General features: G+C 38.9%; 1 protein-coding gene across 6 annotated transcripts in view; it reads right to left on the bottom strand.

Moving 5' to 3' along the window:
- RNF13 (ring finger protein 13) overlaps window positions 1-13,639 on the bottom strand; it is a 155,818-nt gene extending 142,179 nt beyond the window's left edge. The window contains exon 1 of one of the 6 annotated variants that reach the window (XM_027587708.2): window positions 13,405-13,639. The gene's annotated coding sequence lies outside the window, so the exon portion shown is untranslated. Of the gene's footprint in view, window positions 1-12,782; window positions 13,003-13,404 lie in introns of those variants that run through there. The other 5 variants (XM_027587714.2, XM_027587710.2, XM_027587711.2 and 2 more) reach the window with 5 other exon arrangements.
- Between the last annotated feature and the right edge of the window lie 5,664 nt (window positions 13,640-19,303).

Genomic DNA, 19,303 nt, shown 5'->3' with positions numbered 1-19,303 from the left:
ATGTCAATTATAAGTCAATAAAGAAGTTTTTAATTTTTTAAAAGAAACATAATTATTAAACTATAATGAGAAATATTTTTTCCCTTTTTTTCCCCCTTCTTTTTTTTCCCCTTGGTCCCCTCCCCAAGGCTGGGGTTTCTCATTGGAGAAGGTATGGTTGCAGCACACTAGAGAGAATTTCACCAGGCTATCCAAACCAGAGTTGGTCCAGTGTTGCCAGGCAAGCAGGAAACAATGCTTTAGAGTGCAGGCAAGGTGAGGCTGGTGGGCAGGTGTGCATTGGTACTCAGGACACTGCTGTAGGCACAAGGCCAGGAATGCACAGTATCCATGCCAAGGGAACTGCAGGAAACAATTCCCTGAGGTAAAGACAAGCCAAGACTGGTGGGCCCATATGCAGAGGTAGTCAAGGCACTGAAGGCCCGAGGTGCAAGATAGCCACTTCAGAAGGGCCGTGGCAAATAGTCACCACATCTGAACTGGGGCTGCGAGATCACTGGGGGCCTTTGCATTTTTGGGCACATGGCTGAGGCAATCACTAGATGTCCTCAACCATGTGGACTGCTTGATAGACCATGCAACAAGAGCAAGAAAAGGAAAACACAGTTCACAGGAACATGGAAGAAAAAAACCCTTTTTCTAGTAAGTTCCCTCTAGCACTCTGTCCCCTCCAGCACCCTGTCCCCTTCAGGGCCTGATAAAGCTTGACATCCTGCTCTTTGTAAATGAGAACCAGTCCTTTATTGCAGAGCAGGTATTGATGGGGAAGTTTGGAGCACAGAGAAAATAAATTGGTAACTGACTCAGTTATCTTTCTGTTCATGACAGTATTTAAATAAGGCAGTGTTTCTCTCACTTAACAGGAGAAAAAGGAAAATAAATATATGGCCGTTAGCATGTTATTAAGGCCAGAATCTGAAAGAACACTGACAGTCTCTTTGAAGTATCATTTATTTTTAAAGGCCACACATATTTCATATTTTATTCTAGGCTATTATCCATGTATGTTTTAAAATAAAAATGTTCTCAATTACATAACAATTGATTGTTATGTTATCAGCTTCCAGAGGCAGCCCACATTCCCTGACTGGTGGGCCCCTTTATCAACCTCCAAAGGCAGCAATGGCAGATGACCCTTTCACATCACCTTATCCTAAACTCCTCTTCCGCTTCTTTCTTCTAAATACCCTACCTGGACAATCTAGGATAATCTTCCTACCCCAAAGTCCTTAACCATATCTGCAAAGTTCCTTTTATCACATAAGATAATATATTCACAGGTTCCAGGTATTAGGATGTGGACAACTTTGGGGTCACTGTTCTGTCTACCACAATAATTATTTCATTTCTCATCAAACCTTCAATTTATTAATTTACATCAGTATAGAATCATGGATTACTATTTTGTTCAACGGGTTATAAACTGTTACAGTAATTATTTTGATGCCTAATTGTCCCCAACTTGGCTCAAATTGGCTTGTGTCTTTTTGATAGGTCTCCATCATTCTTGAGCCCTTCCTTGTTTTCTGACAAGATTTTCCAGTCTCACAGTTTTTCTGCCTCTGCCCAAAACCAGCCATTTCTTCAAGGAGAATATCCTTACAACTTTTCTGGAACCGTGTGATTACTTCAAAATAAAAAATATATATTATTTTATTTTAATCATGCCTTCTAAAGTTCACAATAAATTATTTGAGGCTAGTCTAAATATTAGTAGTACAGAGAATAGAAAAATTACCAGCTATAAAAAAATCACTGTGGGGGTGCCTGGGTGGCACAGTTGGTTGATTGACCGACTCCTGGTTTCAGCTCAGGCAGTGATCTCAGGGTCATGAGATCGAACCCCGTGTCAGGCTTGGTGTTCAGGCTGTTTGGGATTCTCTCTCCCCCTTCCTCTGCCCCTCCAACTCATGCTCAGCTCATTCTCGCTTTCTAAAAATAAGTAAATCTTTTTTAAAATAGAAATCACTGTGGTTTCTCTCAGAAACCCTGACAAATTGAATTTAATTTTTTTTAAAGATTTTTTTTATTTATTCATTTGACAGAGAGAGAGACAGCGAGAAAGGAAACACAAGCAGGGGGAGTAGGAGAGGAAGAAGCAGGCTTCCCGCTGAGCAGGGAGCCCGATGTGGGACTCAATCCCAGGACCCGAGGATCACGACCCGAGCCGAAGGCAGACGCTTAACGACTAAGCCATCCAGGCGCCCCTGAATTTAACTTTTAAAGTGTTATTGCCAAGACTTATAAGAAGAGTTGTAATACAGGGATCAAAGTTCTAATCCTGGTTCCATTGTTTACTGACTTAAGTTAATACCCTTGCAATTAGCCCCTATTCTTTATACATTATTCATTACATTACCATCTAATAAAGTGTTAGATTTTTTTTTTCCTAATGCTAAAAATAATGCTCACTGGAAAGTATAGAGAAAATATAGAGGGCGCCTGGGTGGCTCCGATGGTTAGGCATCTGCCTTCAGCTCAGGTCATGATCCCAGGGTCCTGGGATGAAGTCCCGCGTTGGGCTCCCTGCTCCGCGGGAAGCCCCTGCTTGTGTTCCCGCTCTCGCTGTGTCTCTCTCTGCCAAATAAATAAATAAAATCTTTAAAAAATATATACATATAGAGGGGCGCCTGGGTGTCTCAGTCAACTAAGCATCAGACTCTCGATCTCAGCTCAGGCCTTAATCTTGGGCTGTGAGTTCAAGTCCTACATTGGGCTCCATGCCCAGCATTTAAAAGAAAAAAGGAAAAGAAAAAAAAATTGATTACCCATAATGTTAACATTCACAGATAACATTAGTGTTTCTCCTCCTGTGTTGCAGTTAGTTCTCACAGTTGGTTCTAATATATCCTTGATCTCCAAACCTCACTTTCAGCTCTTCTTTCTGCCACCCAGTTAACCCATAATGAACCCCAGATCACCCCCAGATACAAGGCACAAAGGCAAAAACTTTATGATATACTCCATAACCAGTTGCCAGAATTTCTTAAAATCTAATTCCTTATTCTATATCATTCACTTTATTCACAATGGTTCTGCTTCTCTGATCCAACCATGACAGTGTTTTTTCCACACATATTTTACATCATTTGCATCATGTTATATTATGACTTATATTTTTAGCTGAAAGTTGTATCAAACATTTCCCCTTTGTAATAAAACTTCTCACAACATGTTAATTGTTGTTTATTATTCCATTATATAGCTCAATCATGATTCTGTCTAACCATTCCCCAACTGTTAAGATGAATCCAACTACTGCAATTACAAATAATTCTATGATAAATATAAATATCTTCACACATTTCTGATTATTTTCTTAGGATAAATTCCTAGATGTCGAATCACTACACCAAAGAAACATTTAAGACTTTATACATATTGCTTAACTGCCTTCTAGAAATAATGTTCCATTTATATTTCTAAATAAGTGTGCATTTCATTGCACTAATTATCCTTTCCTCATCTTAGCTGATATTAGGTAAAGTTATATGATACCAATAGCTAATGTTTATTGAATGCTTATTAGATTCTTGGCTAAGTACTTAATATGCATTATTTTTTTAATCCTCACAATACTATCAACAGATAGAGGTCAATTCTACTATCTTTCCATAAAGAAACTGAGACTTAGATCAGTAACATAAAGTGCTTATAACAGTGCCTAACATATAGCAAGCACTTTATAAGTACTCTTATTTTTAAGTAATTTGCCTAATGATGCCTCTTATACAGTAGAGCTAATATTCAAATACAGATCTGTGTCACGAAATCCCAGCCTTTCCAGACGATTTGATTGTTGTATAAATTTGTACTGCTTTAATTACTTATGAGGTTGAAATTATTCATAATAAAATTTTAAGGCTAAATATTTGAAAACTTTCAAGAAAAACAGAGAAAGGTAAACTGATGTATATTAATGATAATTTATATAATCACATTAGCTTTGATTCCAATCTTATTTTTATTACTCATGGATCTCTAAACCAGATTCAATGATAAGTATGGTTTATCCCTAAGGCTTTCTCTGTAACATCAGAATTAAGTCCCCCTCCAAAAGTTTAAAGATAATAAAACGTTCTATCTTCTATTATAATGGCCAAGTTTGTGTAACAAGATACCAGGAATTCACTAGTATAATTAGAAAATCATTCAACACTATGCTGGAAGGACACCCCAAACTATTCAGATTTAGGATAATCTCACATCAAAAAAGTAAAAATTCTTTAATGTTCCACTTTCCAATTTCTTATCTATCTGATCCAGTTCACATAGGTAAAAAAGTAAATGACTATTAAAAGCAATGAATATTACATAAAAAAATCAGTTGTTTCTACACATCAGCAATGAACAGTCCAAAGATGAAATTAAGAAACCATTCCACTTAGAAAGGTACCCAAAAGAATAAAATACCGAGGAGTAAATTTAATCAAGGAGGTGAAAGACTTGTACACTGAAAACTATAAAATATTGCTAAACAAAATCAATGACTTAAATAAACGGAAAAATACACCATGTATTAGGAAGACTAAATATTGTTAAGATGGCAATACTGCTGAAAGCAATCCACAGATTCAATACATTCCCTCTCAAAATTCCAATAGCCTTTTATGCAGAAATGGAAGTCAATCCTCAAATTCATATGGTATGGCAAGAAGTCCCAAATAGTCAAAACAATTTTGGTGAAAAGAGAACAAAGCTAAAGGACTCACACTTCCTGATTTAAAAATCTTACTGTAAAGCTACAATAATCAAAACAGTGTGGAATGGGCCTAAGGACAGACATACAGATCAAAGGAATAGAATTAAGATCCAGAAATAAACCCATACATCTACGCCCACTTGATTTTTGACAAAGGTACCATGACCACTCAATGGGAAAATAACAGTCCCTTCAAGTGGTACTGGACAACTGGATATTCACATACAAAACAATGACGTTATACCCCAAACTCAAAATATATATAAAAATTAACTCAAAATGGTTTTAATGACCTAAATATGAGAGCTAAAATGATAGAATTCTTATAAAAAAGTTTTCATGACCTCAGGTTCAGCAATGTAATCTTAGATAGGACATCAAAAGCAAGTGCAACAAAAATAAACTGGGCTTCATCAAAATTAAAAACTTCCTTACATATGAATGTTCACAGCAACAATATTCACAATAGCCAAAAGGTAGAAAGAACTCAAGTGTCCATCAACAGATGAACGGATAAAGTGTAGTATATACATACAATAACAATTACTTAGCTGTAAAAAGGAAAGAAGTACTGACCCATATGAAAATGTTGCTGCAACAGGCAGAACCTTGAAAACAGTATGCCAGATACAAAGGTTACACATGGTATGATGGATTTCTCTAAGATTTCTATAACGCACAGGAGTTATCCAGTACATCCAGAGAAATAGAAAGCATGGTGGCTGCCAGGGATTTGGGGCAGCAGGGAATGGGGAGTTACTGCTTAATGGGTATAGGTTTCATTTTGGAGTGATAAGAATGTTTTGGAACTAGACAGAAGTGGTAGTTGCACAACAATGTGAATATATGAAATGCTGCTCAATTGTTCACTTTAAAATGGTTAATTTCAGGTTATATGAATTTCATCTCAAAAAATTTTAAGCCATTAATATTTATAATAAATGTTGGACAAATGTGTAAATTACAAGCACAGTTCTTTTTTGAAAGTCAAACATGTAAATTACAAGCACAGTAACTAGGCCAATAAAGTATCCTTCAACATGGGTGTTTTAAGATTTTATTTATTTGTCAGAGAGAGAGAGAGAGAGAGAGAGAGAGAGCACAAGCAGCGGGAGCAGCAGAGGGAGAAGGAGGCTCCCTGCTGAGCAAGGAGCCTGATGCAAGACTCAATCCCAGGACCCTGGGATCATGACCTGAACCGAAGGCAGATGCTTAACCGACTGAGCCATCCAGATGTCCCTATGAGGTGTTTTATATCTAAGCAAAGTAAAAATTCAATTCCTACTCTCTCATGACTTGATTTAGAAATATTCATCCATCACAAGGTGGTATTTCTCCCTCAAAATCCATTCCTCTTTAAAGTTTAACAGGATATTTCAGTCATTAGAAACTAAGCCTGAACTACAGTCACATTCTATCAAACTTCAACAAATTTCTAGCCCTTTAAGAAAGGATTCTAAATCAAATTCTTATAACTGACCAGTTCTTTTACTTCAATAAGCAGATATCCCAAAATTTGTCTTTTCAATATATATTAATGTGGCTATGAACATTTAAATGTTCTAATATCCAAATATTTATAGTTATTGATACCCTAAAACCACAAAATTAACACTGGTCCTCAGACTTTGTTGAAGATTAAAAAGAGTTAAAAGACTGATTTCCTCAAGTAGGACTATACCATTGAAATAACATAGCTTCCTTGTGTATCATTCTCTTAATAGGAATGTAAAGGTAGATATGCAAATGCCTGATAAGGTTACTTCCTGCATAAAATTCATTAACAGATTAAGCAACTTTCAGAATAAAGTTCAAAACTAAATTGTAGCTTAACAGAGAAAGTTTTTCAAAAATTGCCTTTACGACTCCAGCTTTGTCCCTTGCGGTTCATTGCTCCTCAGTCTTTCTTCTCTAACCATACAAACTTTCTCTTTTCACAGACCCTCATTATGTAAGTGCCTTCTCTATGCCACCACAATGTAACAAAACTCCCATTATCTTTAAACTCTTTGAAGTTAGGGATTATACCTTTTCTGATTTATATACTTAGCACCTGGCACAAAAATCAAAGGCTGTTATAAAATTCAAGTATGAAAAATCCTTTTTTTTTTTTTTTTTTAAGATTTTATTTATTTAATTGACAGAGACAGAGAGAGAGGGAACACAAGCGGGGGGAGTGGGAGAGGGAGAAGCAGGCTTCCCGCCGAGCAGGGAGCCCGATGCGGGGCTCGATCCCAGGACCCTGGGACCGCGACCGGAGGGGAAGGCAGTTGCTTAACCAACTGAGCCACCCAGGCACCCCGCAAAATTCAAGTATGAAAGTATGAATAACTATTAAGATCCATTATTAGAGTCTAAAATACTATGGCTTGTTTATCCTACATAATGGCAAAAAGGGAAACTACATATTAGGCTATATTTTGCTTTTTTTTTTTATTATAATGCAGTCACATTAGTAAGTAACATAAATAACATTAATTTTGTAGACATCTTTTTTTAAATATCTAGTTCATTAAGTATAAATTTAGTCTGATCACTAGACAATGGGAGCACAGGATCAGCTCTATTTTATCTTCATTAGTAAAATGAAACATTACTGCAATAAATATTTTGTAAGTCTTAAAAGCAGATTTTTCTTTAACTAGAGAATTCCAACATCATTTTATAAATAAGGAAATGAACTGAGAGGTACAGTTATGTAAAGTCACCTAGCTAATTAGTGGGCAAGTTTGGTACACCCAGATTCCGTTAATGTTGATGCTTACAGCTTCAATATAATCTTATTTCCATTTCAACCTCATAGGCAAGCCAGGCACCTTCTCTTTTTCCCAATCGTCAATCTAGTGAGTACTTGGGCCCTTAATACTTGCTACATTTAACTGATTGCTTTAAGATCTGGCCCCTGCCTTCACACAATTCCATCTCCCTATCATAAACATTAAATGAATACCCACATTTGCTGTGTATTAAATAGATCTAAGCCATTCCATTGGGAAGAAGGGGAAATGGGGAGACAAGCATGAGTAAGAATAATACAGTCCCTTTTTTCAAAGTGCTCTACAATATTAGTTACAAGCTGGTATAGTACTCTTATCTATTTAAAATTATGATTTGGGGGTGCTTGAGTAGCTCAGTTGGTTAAGCGTCCCACTCCTGATTTCAGCTCAGGTCATGATCTTGGGGTCATGAGATCAAGCCTTGCGGTGGAGCCCTGCATCAGGCCCTGCGCTCAGTACGGAGTCAGCTTGTCCCTCTCCCTCTACTCCTCTCCCCTCTCACGCTCTCTAAAATAAATAAAATCCTTTAAAAAATTACAATTTTATAAATACATAAGAAAGATCTAATTACTTTCCATTATTAAAATAGACCTTATTTGTCCCACTAGAAGGTAAGTTCCATGAGGGCAAAGATTTGTGTCTCTGGTTCACTGATGTACTCTGAGTGCCTAGAACAGGGCCTCTATAAAAGGTATTTAAGTATTTATTGAGAGCATAAATGATATAAGTATTAGGATCCAAGTAGTAGGATGCAAGTTGTTTCCAATAATGTGACAAAATCTGTAAAACTTTCCTTACCCTAGTGTGTGTGCCTAACATTCAATTTTTTCATTGGCCATTTACTCAGACCTTGCATTAAAGAGAACTAAAATTAGTTCAGAGATGGATAAACTATACTGTTTAATTTAACATCATGCCCTACCCAATTGCTCCAAACCCTAGTAAATCTGTCAAGAGAAGAAACCTACGAGTCCTTCTACTACTTATACTTTTTCGAGTATAAAGGGTCTCCAGATGTTTCCTTCTTTTTGGCAATAGGTCAGAATCGGTATTATCATCATTTTACAGAATGAGAAACTGAAGCCAGAGAATGGCTGGCAGAGGTATTCATTCACAGAATTTCTATTCTTCCTACACATCATGCAGCCTTCTCCTCTGATCCTTTGAGATTCTTCTCCCACAATCCTGGCTATTAATACAATCTCTCTGGGTCCCCTCATCCTTGCTGCCCCCATAACAAGTGCACAGGCTCCCTGAATTTAAAGGTTTTGCTATTAATTCATGGTAAAAAGATGACAAAAATAACAAATCTGGAGATATTACAACAATTCAGTGTTCAACATGTGTGTATAAATGCCTATACCTGGCACTATATAAACATCACACCATCCTTCCAGGTTCTTACTGTGAGAATCCTGAGCCTCCGATTTACTGCTTCTCTTTTGAAATAATAAATGTGAGCATTGCTAGGTTTCCCAAGTTTTCCCTCTCTACTACCATCCCTCTCATCCTCCCAGGACACAAAATATGTTACAGGGAAAAATAGTGGGTACATCTCTATTAAGTGAGAAATCTGCACTTCTGAGGACCTTTAAGGAGTTACATCACTCCTATGAAACTGACCCACGGGAGGGTGATTGCCTCAGACCACCTCCTCACAAAGGGCTTTTCCCTTTTGGAATACACAGAACTCCCAGCTCCCACTGTATATTTCCAAACATCTGAACAACTCCTCAACACTGAAACTAAAATCCCTATCATAAATTCTCCTCCTAAATTCCCTTCCACCAGAACCTGTTCTTCATCATAACATCCTTACTCTCATAAATAACATCACTATCCTCACCAAAATGTCTTAGGCCCATACTCAGGTCAGTTCCCAATGCTGATGTCAACATTTTCCAAATCTATAGCCTTCCTTACAATCCCACCATCATCACTTCTTGCCTCAACTAACTGTAATTAAACTCCATGGTATTCCTACCTCCAGGCTTAAACTCCTTCACTGCACTCCTGTTCCAGATTCATATCCATAAAGAGGGCTTCTTCTCAGCTTAGAATCATATACAAAATTCTTATCATGGCATTTAAGATCTCCATACTCTATATCACTCAATCTACCTTTACCAGCCTGTTCCTTAAACATACAACCTTGGCAAATTTTCTCTGCTTTCCTACCTCTATCGCTCGGCTTGGGTAGCATCTTTATGAGGAACAATCTTTCTTCTCCCATCCTCCTCCAACTGCTAATAACCTTTCAAATGATCATATCCTCAACATAAAAGGAAAAAGGCTGAGGCATATATCATTTATTGAACACATTCTGTCTAGTCCTTTACAAATTATCTTAATCCCCACAAAAACATAATAGCTTAATACTGTATTTTTGAGGAAGGAGCTGAGGAAACAGAGGGCCAATGGAGCTAACCAAGATCATCTAAAGAAGCAAGAATCCAAAATAACCCCATAGCATTCTGTATTTTTTTTTTAATTTTTTTATTTAGGAAGGGAGAGACAGAGGGAGGAGAGAAGGAGAGAATCTTAAGCAGGCTCCACACCCAGCATGGAGCCCAACATGGAGCTCAATCTCACAGCCCTGAGATCATGACCTGAGCTAGAATCAAGAGTCAGATGCTTAACCAACTAAGCCAACCCAGATGCCCCAGCATTGTTTTTGTTGGGTTTTTTTGTTTTGTTTTAATAAAACATGGCACAAGATGGACAAGCTTTATAGTCAGGATGCCTAGGTTCAAACTGCAGTTACTCCACTAAAAATCTGTATGAACTCTTATGTATTTGTAAGGTCTTCATTTCTCCTTCTATAAGAAGGGGACAATTGTACTACTTACCGCATCAAAAACAGAATTATATGACATAATGTAAAGTGCTTAGAATTATATTTGACCATAGTAAAAAAAAAAAAGTGTTAGCTATTAATACTGTTGCTGTTATTCATATGTTATAATATGTAAACTGACAATACCAATTATATGTTCTCGTTGTTTCCAAATAAACTTTTGGGTAAAAGCTTTGTAAAGTTTAACGATGTACTTTTGATATATACTCAATAAATATTTATAGAATACACAAATTTTTAAACAATTATTAAACCATGCTTTATTAAAAGAAATTCACTTGTCTATTAGTTCTGTTTCCTCTTTTGAGAAAACTAACAACGCTTACTAACTTTCTTCCCTTTTTCAGGTCATATGAAACTACCATATGCAATGCCTTACGGTAGTAATATGTCAAATGGTACAAAATACTCCTTTGACTCAAATTCATTTGTCTTCTGCTAAACATTATTAACTCCCCGGTATTTAAATGTCCAAAATGACACTTTTTATTTAAACACCAGCCATTCTTAGGTCACAGCAACATGAAGTGTATACCATGATATCTAACCAAGCCACTTCATTTTATACATCTTGATGGCAAGAACTCTAAAACATAAAATGCTTTAACTCAAAGATACAAACTTATCATACCCTTAGTCCTGCCTTAACTTTGTTAAAATTAGTGCCTGAAAAACTTCTGATAAATATATCAAAACAAGGGTGTTGAATGCTAGTAACAGTTTGAATGCTTTAGGGAAATAAGCTTTAAACAAGGATAGATGAGAACTTACTCCAAACCCTTCAGTATTAAACCTCACAAACCAAGATTATGTCCACATGATTTACTATTACACATGGAGACAGCAAGCTGGCTGGCTTCAAATAAAGACAAGGTAAAAATATGTATTAATAAAACAGTTATCATTTCTGACACAGAAATAACCGGGCTTCTACCCAATCATTTCAAAAACAAAACAACCAAAAAACCCAAAACATTTGAGGCTTAACTATGTAAAAGATATTTTATTTCAAATAATTCCTATAATTCTTCCCTTACTCAGAGGTAATGTCACAGAATACTGCCACACAGTTAAGTGGCAGAGCTGAAGGCTGGACCCAACGAAATCTGGGATCCACTGGTTTGCCATAATCCACAATAATATGGTATACATTTACATCTTCCTCTTCATATACACATTTTTTAAAAAACTGAAACAAAAGCTTCATAAAGTAATATTTAGTCTTACTCCATAGGATGTCCTCTGATATTTTTTTTCTTTCTAACGTTAATGTCAATGCACTAACTTGATTCCAAAACCCATTAATAAATCCTCATGGGCTCCAAACTACAGCACTGTACTACACTTTTTACGGTCTGTTTAAAATTCTTTTAACTGCTATGATTCCAGTTTTGTTTCTCTTCCTTGGAGCTAATCTCCTCAACCCATTAAAACAGGTACTTAAACAGATAAAACCCTTGAAAAGCCCATCCTTAAATCTTGAATTGATCTGTTTCTCTACTACAACCCTCTGGAGGCACACCCATCTTACTTATTTATATTGTATCAAAAACTGCAGATGTTCTCCTTGGAGAACAACAGATCATTGTTGAAAGGAATGCATTCGTTTTCACTGTTCTGCTGCATCACTGAGCAACATTTAACACTCAGGCAAGTTTGCGACAACCGAAACGGACCTAAGCAGCTGCCCACGGTGCTGAAACGGAGGGATGGAACAATAATTTTGGAAATTTACTACTGCCAGATTAAGACAAAATAGAGGAATTCACCAAAAACTAGCAGAAAACATTCAGTGGCCGCCACTGAAGTTGCCTGAGTGCTTCTGGGATCGCTTGGCTTCTGTGTCTGCCCACTCCCTCACTGGGACAGAGTTCTTTCATCAGTGGGGGTCAACTCCGTAAGTGTCCTGGCAGAGTTGCTGGCTTTAAGAGGGCAGGGACATGGAATCTGTCCCTACTAGAGTCACGTCCCACCTTCAACCTGAGCTTCCAGCGGGGGATGGAGGGAGATTACAAAGAAAGGAGGTGACTGCCCTCCTTGTTTTCAAAGGCTACAAAGTCCCCGCAACTTAAGCGATTTCGCCCAGGGACTTTGCGGCAGGTACTTGACCAAGAAATGCCTTCCAAACATCTTCCCAGGCTCTAGCCACCGCAGGATGGGAATGTGAGAAGCAAAACAGATAATACAACAACTTTAGATACATACAAACTTCAAAGAGTGGGGGTGGCGGTGAGCGGGAATCGGGCCCTCCGAGGACAGAGGTTTTTTTGTTTTTTAATCTTTTGCAAAAAGATTTATTTCATCCGCACCCAGCCTGGGGAGGAGCAGCAAAGACCTCAGCAGCGGGGCCGCCACAGAGGGCCGGCGAGGGGGTGTGTTCTCCCGGCCAGGCCCCGAGGGGGGACAATCCCCTGCCCGGCTACCGAGAGGCCAGAGAGGCTCTTACCTGGAAGCCCGACCCCGCAACACAAATAGTCTCGCTCACCGCGTAGCTGCGGAGGTCCCTACCCTGACTTCATGACTGAATATCCGCACCGACCCCCACAGCCGGAATCCGAGTGGGGACGACAACACCGAAGCTAGACGGAAGTCCCGCCCCACACGCCTCATTGGCCGGCACCCGAAGACAAAGAAAAGCCATTGGGCCACAGAGCTGTTTGCTAAGGTCCCTTCCCACTCTCACACCGCGTCTAGCTGCTTGCTCCAGCTGGCAGGGAAAAAAGCCCAGTTCGTGGAGTCGCGTTCTTGGCCGCGTGATCCGTCTTCCCGGGAAGGGAAGAGAAGGGTAGGGCGGGATTCTGCAGCGCAGCTGAAGGATCCGCTTTTTGTCAGGGGAGGGGGGCAGGCTGGCCGAGGGAACTGGCTATGGAAGCCTACCCCCCACCACCACCATTTGCTCCCAGGAGTGGAGGCCATGGGGTCTGGAGGGGACCGTACCGAGCGGCCAGGGCCGGCCGGCTTGGTCCGCTCTGGCTTTGGGACGAAGCAGCCCGAGACCCAGCTGGCGGGCTGCCCTTGGGCGGGGCTGGCTCTGGCACCGACAAGGCTCTTCCCTGCACCACACTCACCCGACCGGCTGAAGGAGCGAGGACAAAACCTCATCCCCTCTGCACGGTGTCCAGGCTGAGGTCCGGATGGATGGGACCGAGACCCACCAACGCCTTAGATAAAGTCCGGGTCGCGTTGTTAGAGATGCCAGCAGCCCGAAGGCTGAAAACGAGTACCCGGACGCCCGGCTCGGAGCCGTGCTGACGTCAGCACTCTGGGCCTGACACGCGCCATCCCCGGGACTCAGCAAAAGTCTAACCGTGTGATTAAGCCCTAGGTCAGCCTTTTAAAACCCGAGCCTCCTTTTGGCAGCCAAAAAATCCCGCCCCCTACTGCCCTTCTGATTAACCTTCTGCCTACCGGGTATTCCAATCTTAAACCAAACTACTTTGAAACTTAAATTGCCTGGATTGGAACCACAACACTGATTAACCAGTTGCAAACTAGCCACCTTAAAGAGGCAATGTGGCTTATGTGACGATTGCAAAAAGTCCTGAATTAGAATGCAGGAAACCAAGATTCTGGTCCTGCTTCTGCTTCAAAATAAGGTGCCTTTAAAAGTCCATTACAGACTTCACAATCTTCGACCTTATCTTTTAAACAACGGAGGTGCTAGAGAGGGTTATCACATAGAAATCCCTGTAGAACACCACTGATGTAACTTGTAACCCTGATTGCTCTGGGGATACCTGAGTGGCTGGGACACAGGAATGGGAGGAAAACTTTCCCTATTGTGTATGCTTTTGTGCCCTTTGAATTTTGAATATTGTGAATATCATGTACTCAGATAAAACTTAAACCCCCTTATTTTAAGTTTAATAAAACTTAAAATAAAATTACAGTAAAATAAAATTCAGTAAAGGCCAACAGAGGTACTTTGCCCTCTTAATGTACCTTATGACTGTATGTACTATATATTCTTAGGTTTTCATCAGTTGTGAAGACATTCAATACTTAATACACAGACCTGCCTTTAAGAAAGTCAAAAAAATCAGAATTAGGAGGGAAGGGGAGGGAGGAGCAAACAAAATCCGAATTGGAAATATTACATAAAGGCTAGTGTAATTAATGTAAATATAAGTTGCAATATCTCTATAAGCATTTCATTCAATCATCTCAAATTGGTTTTATGTTAAATCAGATTTTTTTTTAATTTTTTTAAAGATTTTATTTATTTGACAGAGAGCGAGAGAGGGAACACAAGCAGGGGGATTGGGAGAGGGAGAAGCAGGCTTTCCGCTGTGTAGGGAGCCCAATGCGGGGCTCGATCCCAGGATCCTGGGATCATGAACTGAGCTGACGGCAGGCACTTAACGACTGAGCCACCCAGGCGCCCCTAAATCAGGTTTTTTTGAATGACATCAAAAAAGCAAAAAATAATAATGTCCATATTCTACATGTTAAAAAAGGAAAAAACAGGCTTTGTTTATTCCTTAAAGTACCTTGAGTACAGAACATTTTTTTAAGATTTATTTTAGAGAGAGAGCGAGCACATGTGCACATGAGTGGGGGGAGGGGCAGAGGGCGAGAGAATCCTCAAGCAGACTCCCTGCTGAGTTCAGAGCCCCACTAAGGGCTCCATCCTAGAACCCTGAGATCAAATATAAGCCAAAATCAAGAGTCGAGGCTCAAGGGACTGAGCCACCCAGGAGCCCTGAGTACAGAACATTTTAATCTGACTTTATTCTTCTCTTCAGATCACAATAGGTATAGTTCTCCCAGGTAAAGGTAATGTGCTATTTGTACTGCATTTACGCAGAAGAATTGTGCTACACCCTGCAGAAGCAGTTACTCTCCCCACTGTGATGAATGAAGACAAACTGGAAGAAAATAGACTGGGAAAAAGTACCAATTTTTTTTTAAGTATGTTAGTAAGATTGATAGATATCTTAATAGTGGTTTTCAAGAACTTGAAGGGTTAACATGGCACATGATACTAATAGTCGCTAATTATCTCCTTATAAAAACAAATAAAAGAAAATGAGCTTTTAGAACTTTGTGTCTGACAGGTTTTATTTTATATCCTCCTAAAAGTATAAACAGATAGCATGTGAAATTGTAGCATTTCCTACCTCCAAAATATTGTAAGCAACAATAACTAAAAAGACAGAATACTAAATAATTGTCTAAAATGGCTTAGAAGTTTTCTCCCTAAATAGTGGCAAGAATGCAGTGTTTTAAGTGCTGAGATCAACTAGAGATGTTAAAATGACTCTAAACATTATTATACTTAGAATCAGAAAAAAATGGTAATTTTAGAATCAGATAAAAACCTATATTCATTTTGAAAAGAAAATAAAATTATTACTGTGATAAAAGAAGGAATAGAAGCCATAAAAAATCCAGAGGAATTCGTATATGTAGGAGTAGGCACCTTTGAAAAAGTACCAAAAAGAACTAAAAACTGTTTCAGGGAGTTTTGGTCCAAAGATTAGAAAAGACTCCCAATTCTTTACCAAGTTCTAAACTAATAAGTTCATCTTGTAAGATAGTAAGTGAAAAGTTCAGACCACAAAAGAACAAGTATCAGTCTGAAAGGCTTTTCAACAAAGCTTATTTGTTTTCAAGGGAATTGAAAAAGATTAGACCAAAGAAAAGTCTGTTTCAGGTTAAATGCCTTAAAAATGATCTGGTCATTGTTTCCCTTGGGATGAGTTGCCTCCCTTTCTTTATCTAGATGAACGACAGGGACAACTGGGTGGCTCAGTTGGTTAAGCACCTGCTTTTGGATCAGGTTATGATCCCAGGGTCCTGCATTGGGTCCCCACATCAGGCTCCTTGCTCAGCGGGGAACTTGATTCTCCCTCTGTCTGCTGTTCCCCCTGCTTGTGTGCTTGTGCTCTCTCTCTCTCTCTGACAAATAAATAAAATCTTAAAAAAAAAAAAAAGATGAATGAAATACAATTTGAATTTTTCCTTTCCTATTTGGGACACTGAGAAGCAATCTTCCTCTATTTGCTAACAACGTTTTTACAAAATAAGCAAAAATTTATGTGACATAATGCTATATAAAGATGTAAGAACTCAGGAGTGTGAATTAAGGCAGTCATTTTTGGAAATAATTTGGTATTATCTGGAAAGGCTGAAAAAGAACATTTTCTATGACACAGCAATTCCAGCCCAGGAAATACACCCTAAAGAAACAAAGGGCGCCTGGGTGGCTCAGTCATTAAGCGTCTGCCTTCGGCTTAGGTCATGATCCCAGGGTCCTGGGATCGAGCTCCACATCGGGCTCCCTGCTCAGCGGCAAGCCCGCTTCTCCCTCTCCCACTCCCCCTGCTTGTGTTCCCTCTCTAGCTGTCTCTCTCTCTGTGTCAAATAAATAAATAAAATTAAAAAAAAAGAAAAGAAATTTACATCAAGGTATTGTGAAATTTAGAGAAGATCGAAGAAAAACGAAAGTTCTGAAGTAAAAAAAAAATACAAAGGAATGGCAGCTGATTTTCTCAATAGCAACAAAAGAAACTAGAAGTCAATGAAATAATATCTTCAAATACTGAAGTAAAATAATTATAATTGTCAACCTAGAATTGTATGCTGAAGTAAGCTAGCATTTATCTTTTTTAAGATTTTATTTTTCATTTATTTGAGAGAGAGAGGGTGTGTGAAAGAGAGCACGAAAAAGAGCATGGGGTGGGGAGGGCACAAATGGGGGTTGGGGGTGTGCAGAGGGAGGGACAAACCGATTCCCTGTTGAGCTGGGAGCCCAACATGGGGCTCAATCCCAGGACTCTGGGATCAGGACCTGAGCTGAAGGCAGACACTTAACCAACTGAGCCACCCTATGGTAAACCTATCATTTAAATAAGAGGGCAAAGTAAGAGACTTTCACTGAAAGAACTTCTAAGGGATGTCTTCAAGAAGTCAAAAACTGAACCCAGAAAGAAGGGTTGAGATGCAAGAACATATGGAGAGCCAAGAAATTGAGTATAATTTTCAAACCAGTAGATGTAAAAAAGGGAATAAAGCAAACATAATTACTGCATAGACTGGTGGGAAAGTGGAGGTGGGAAAGGGGCATATTGTAGGTATTGTACATGGCAAATACAATATAGAGACACAAGAAATATATCAATCACCCTCTAAAAGAGATAAATGGGATAAACTTGTCAGCTAAAAGACAGATTATCAGCTATATTCTTTTTAACAAGACGTAATAACTAAAACTGAAAGGGCACCAAAAGGTTGATAGTAAAAGGAAGGGGAAGATATACAAAGCAATTAACCAAAAGAAAGCTGGTATAGCTTATTCTCAAGGCTTTCCAATCATTCCTTTCAATATTGCTATTTCCCATATCTAGCTCTTGATCCCCAGGTGATCGTTGCTCTTAAAATATTCCCAGACTTTTCCTTATCTCCCATTCCCCTAACTAATAATAACCAACAGCAGTAGCAATCCTGTACTGAGTTTTTTACACATTATTTGATTAATCCTCATGACAACCTTTGGTCCTACTAATGTGTTTTATTCTTACAAATCAGGAAACCATGGTTCAAAGAAATTAAATAGCTCATCCAAACTCATGCAGCTAGTGAGAAATGGAATAGACTTCTTGAGCTCTGGAACTGGGATTTGAATGCAAGTTCCATCCATAATCAGAGGCTGAGTTCTGAGCTGAAATGACAAACAAGAAGTAGCCAACATAACATGAAGGAGAGGGCTCCAGGTTGGACCCAAATAACTCTCCTGGGTGAAGTTGGGCAAGTAAAACCTCTTGTTCCTCAGTTTTATCATATTCTATCTCTGTATGGCTGTCCTGCCTCAACAACACCACTTATCCGAGCCTATCCTTCATTCTCCAACACCTGAAATTCACCTGTCTTAGATCTCCAAAGCTGTTTCCACCTGTCATTTAGAAAATTTTTAAATAAATGAATACAAGAGCATTAGTCTTGTTAAAAGTATATATTTTATAGGTTAGCTTCCAAAACCACAATGTCTTAAATGAAAATGAAATTTTAAAGATTTGTTTTTATTTATTCATTTGAGAGAGAAAGCGAGCAGGCATGCGAGTGAGAGCAAGAGCAGGGGGAGGAGCAGTGCGAGAGGGAGAAGCAAACACCCTGCTGAGCAGGGTGCCAAACACAGGGCTCGAACCCAGGACAGCGGATGATGACCTGAGCCTAACGAAGGCAAACATTTAACTGACTGAGCCACCCAGGCACCCCGCGGCATTTTAGATACTAAAATGAATGAGTGGAAAAATGGCAGTCAAGCGAAATCTTCCTAGTATCCCTCAACTATGATGTCATGTAAACTAGGGCTTCTCAAACATTATTATGCAAAGGAACACCTAGGAGTGTGTTGAAAGGCAGATTCTGATTCAGTAGGTCTCTGATGGAGCCTGAGATTCTAAAGTTCCAGCCAAGTACCCAGGTGATGCTGGTGATCCTCAGACCAAACTTCTAAATCGTCTGTTCCTTTTACAGGTTAAGTCCATCTTCTTTAGTCTATTCTTTCTTTTCATGTGTTTCTTTGCTAAATAGCAAGTTCAAGAAACTGTAAAATCTGATTTTTAGTTGCCTCTTTGGTTGACCCAAGAGGGTATCCCTTACTTTCTGGCAAACTCTGCTATGCACTTACGAAGATATATTTAACTCAATGTATCTAGGTGTTTAAGATTGTCCAAACCTGCCTGGTTTCTTTTCCAGTTAAAATTAAAATCACAATAAATTACTTAAAAAAAACCAAAAACCTAACTAAAACTGTACCTTAAATGAATCAGGAAAGATATGAGGACAGGAAGTGTATCGAGAATTAAGACTTCTACTTCCTTCTTTCAAATTTGTTTTGATTCTCAAAAAACTGGCCTATTGCAAAAAGGTCCAACCTGGCACTACAGACAAATGCTTTCTATGAAAGGCTTTCCAATTACCAAGAACTATTTAGAAGTGGGAGACAACACAGTAAATCATTAC

Source organism: Zalophus californianus, chromosome 1 (genome assembly GCF_009762305.2).
Source record: "Zalophus californianus isolate mZalCal1 chromosome 1, mZalCal1.pri.v2, whole genome shotgun sequence".
NCBI classification, from domain to species: domain Eukaryota; kingdom Metazoa; phylum Chordata; class Mammalia; order Carnivora; family Otariidae; genus Zalophus; species Zalophus californianus.
This window is presented reverse-complemented; position numbering and strand designations above follow the sequence as displayed.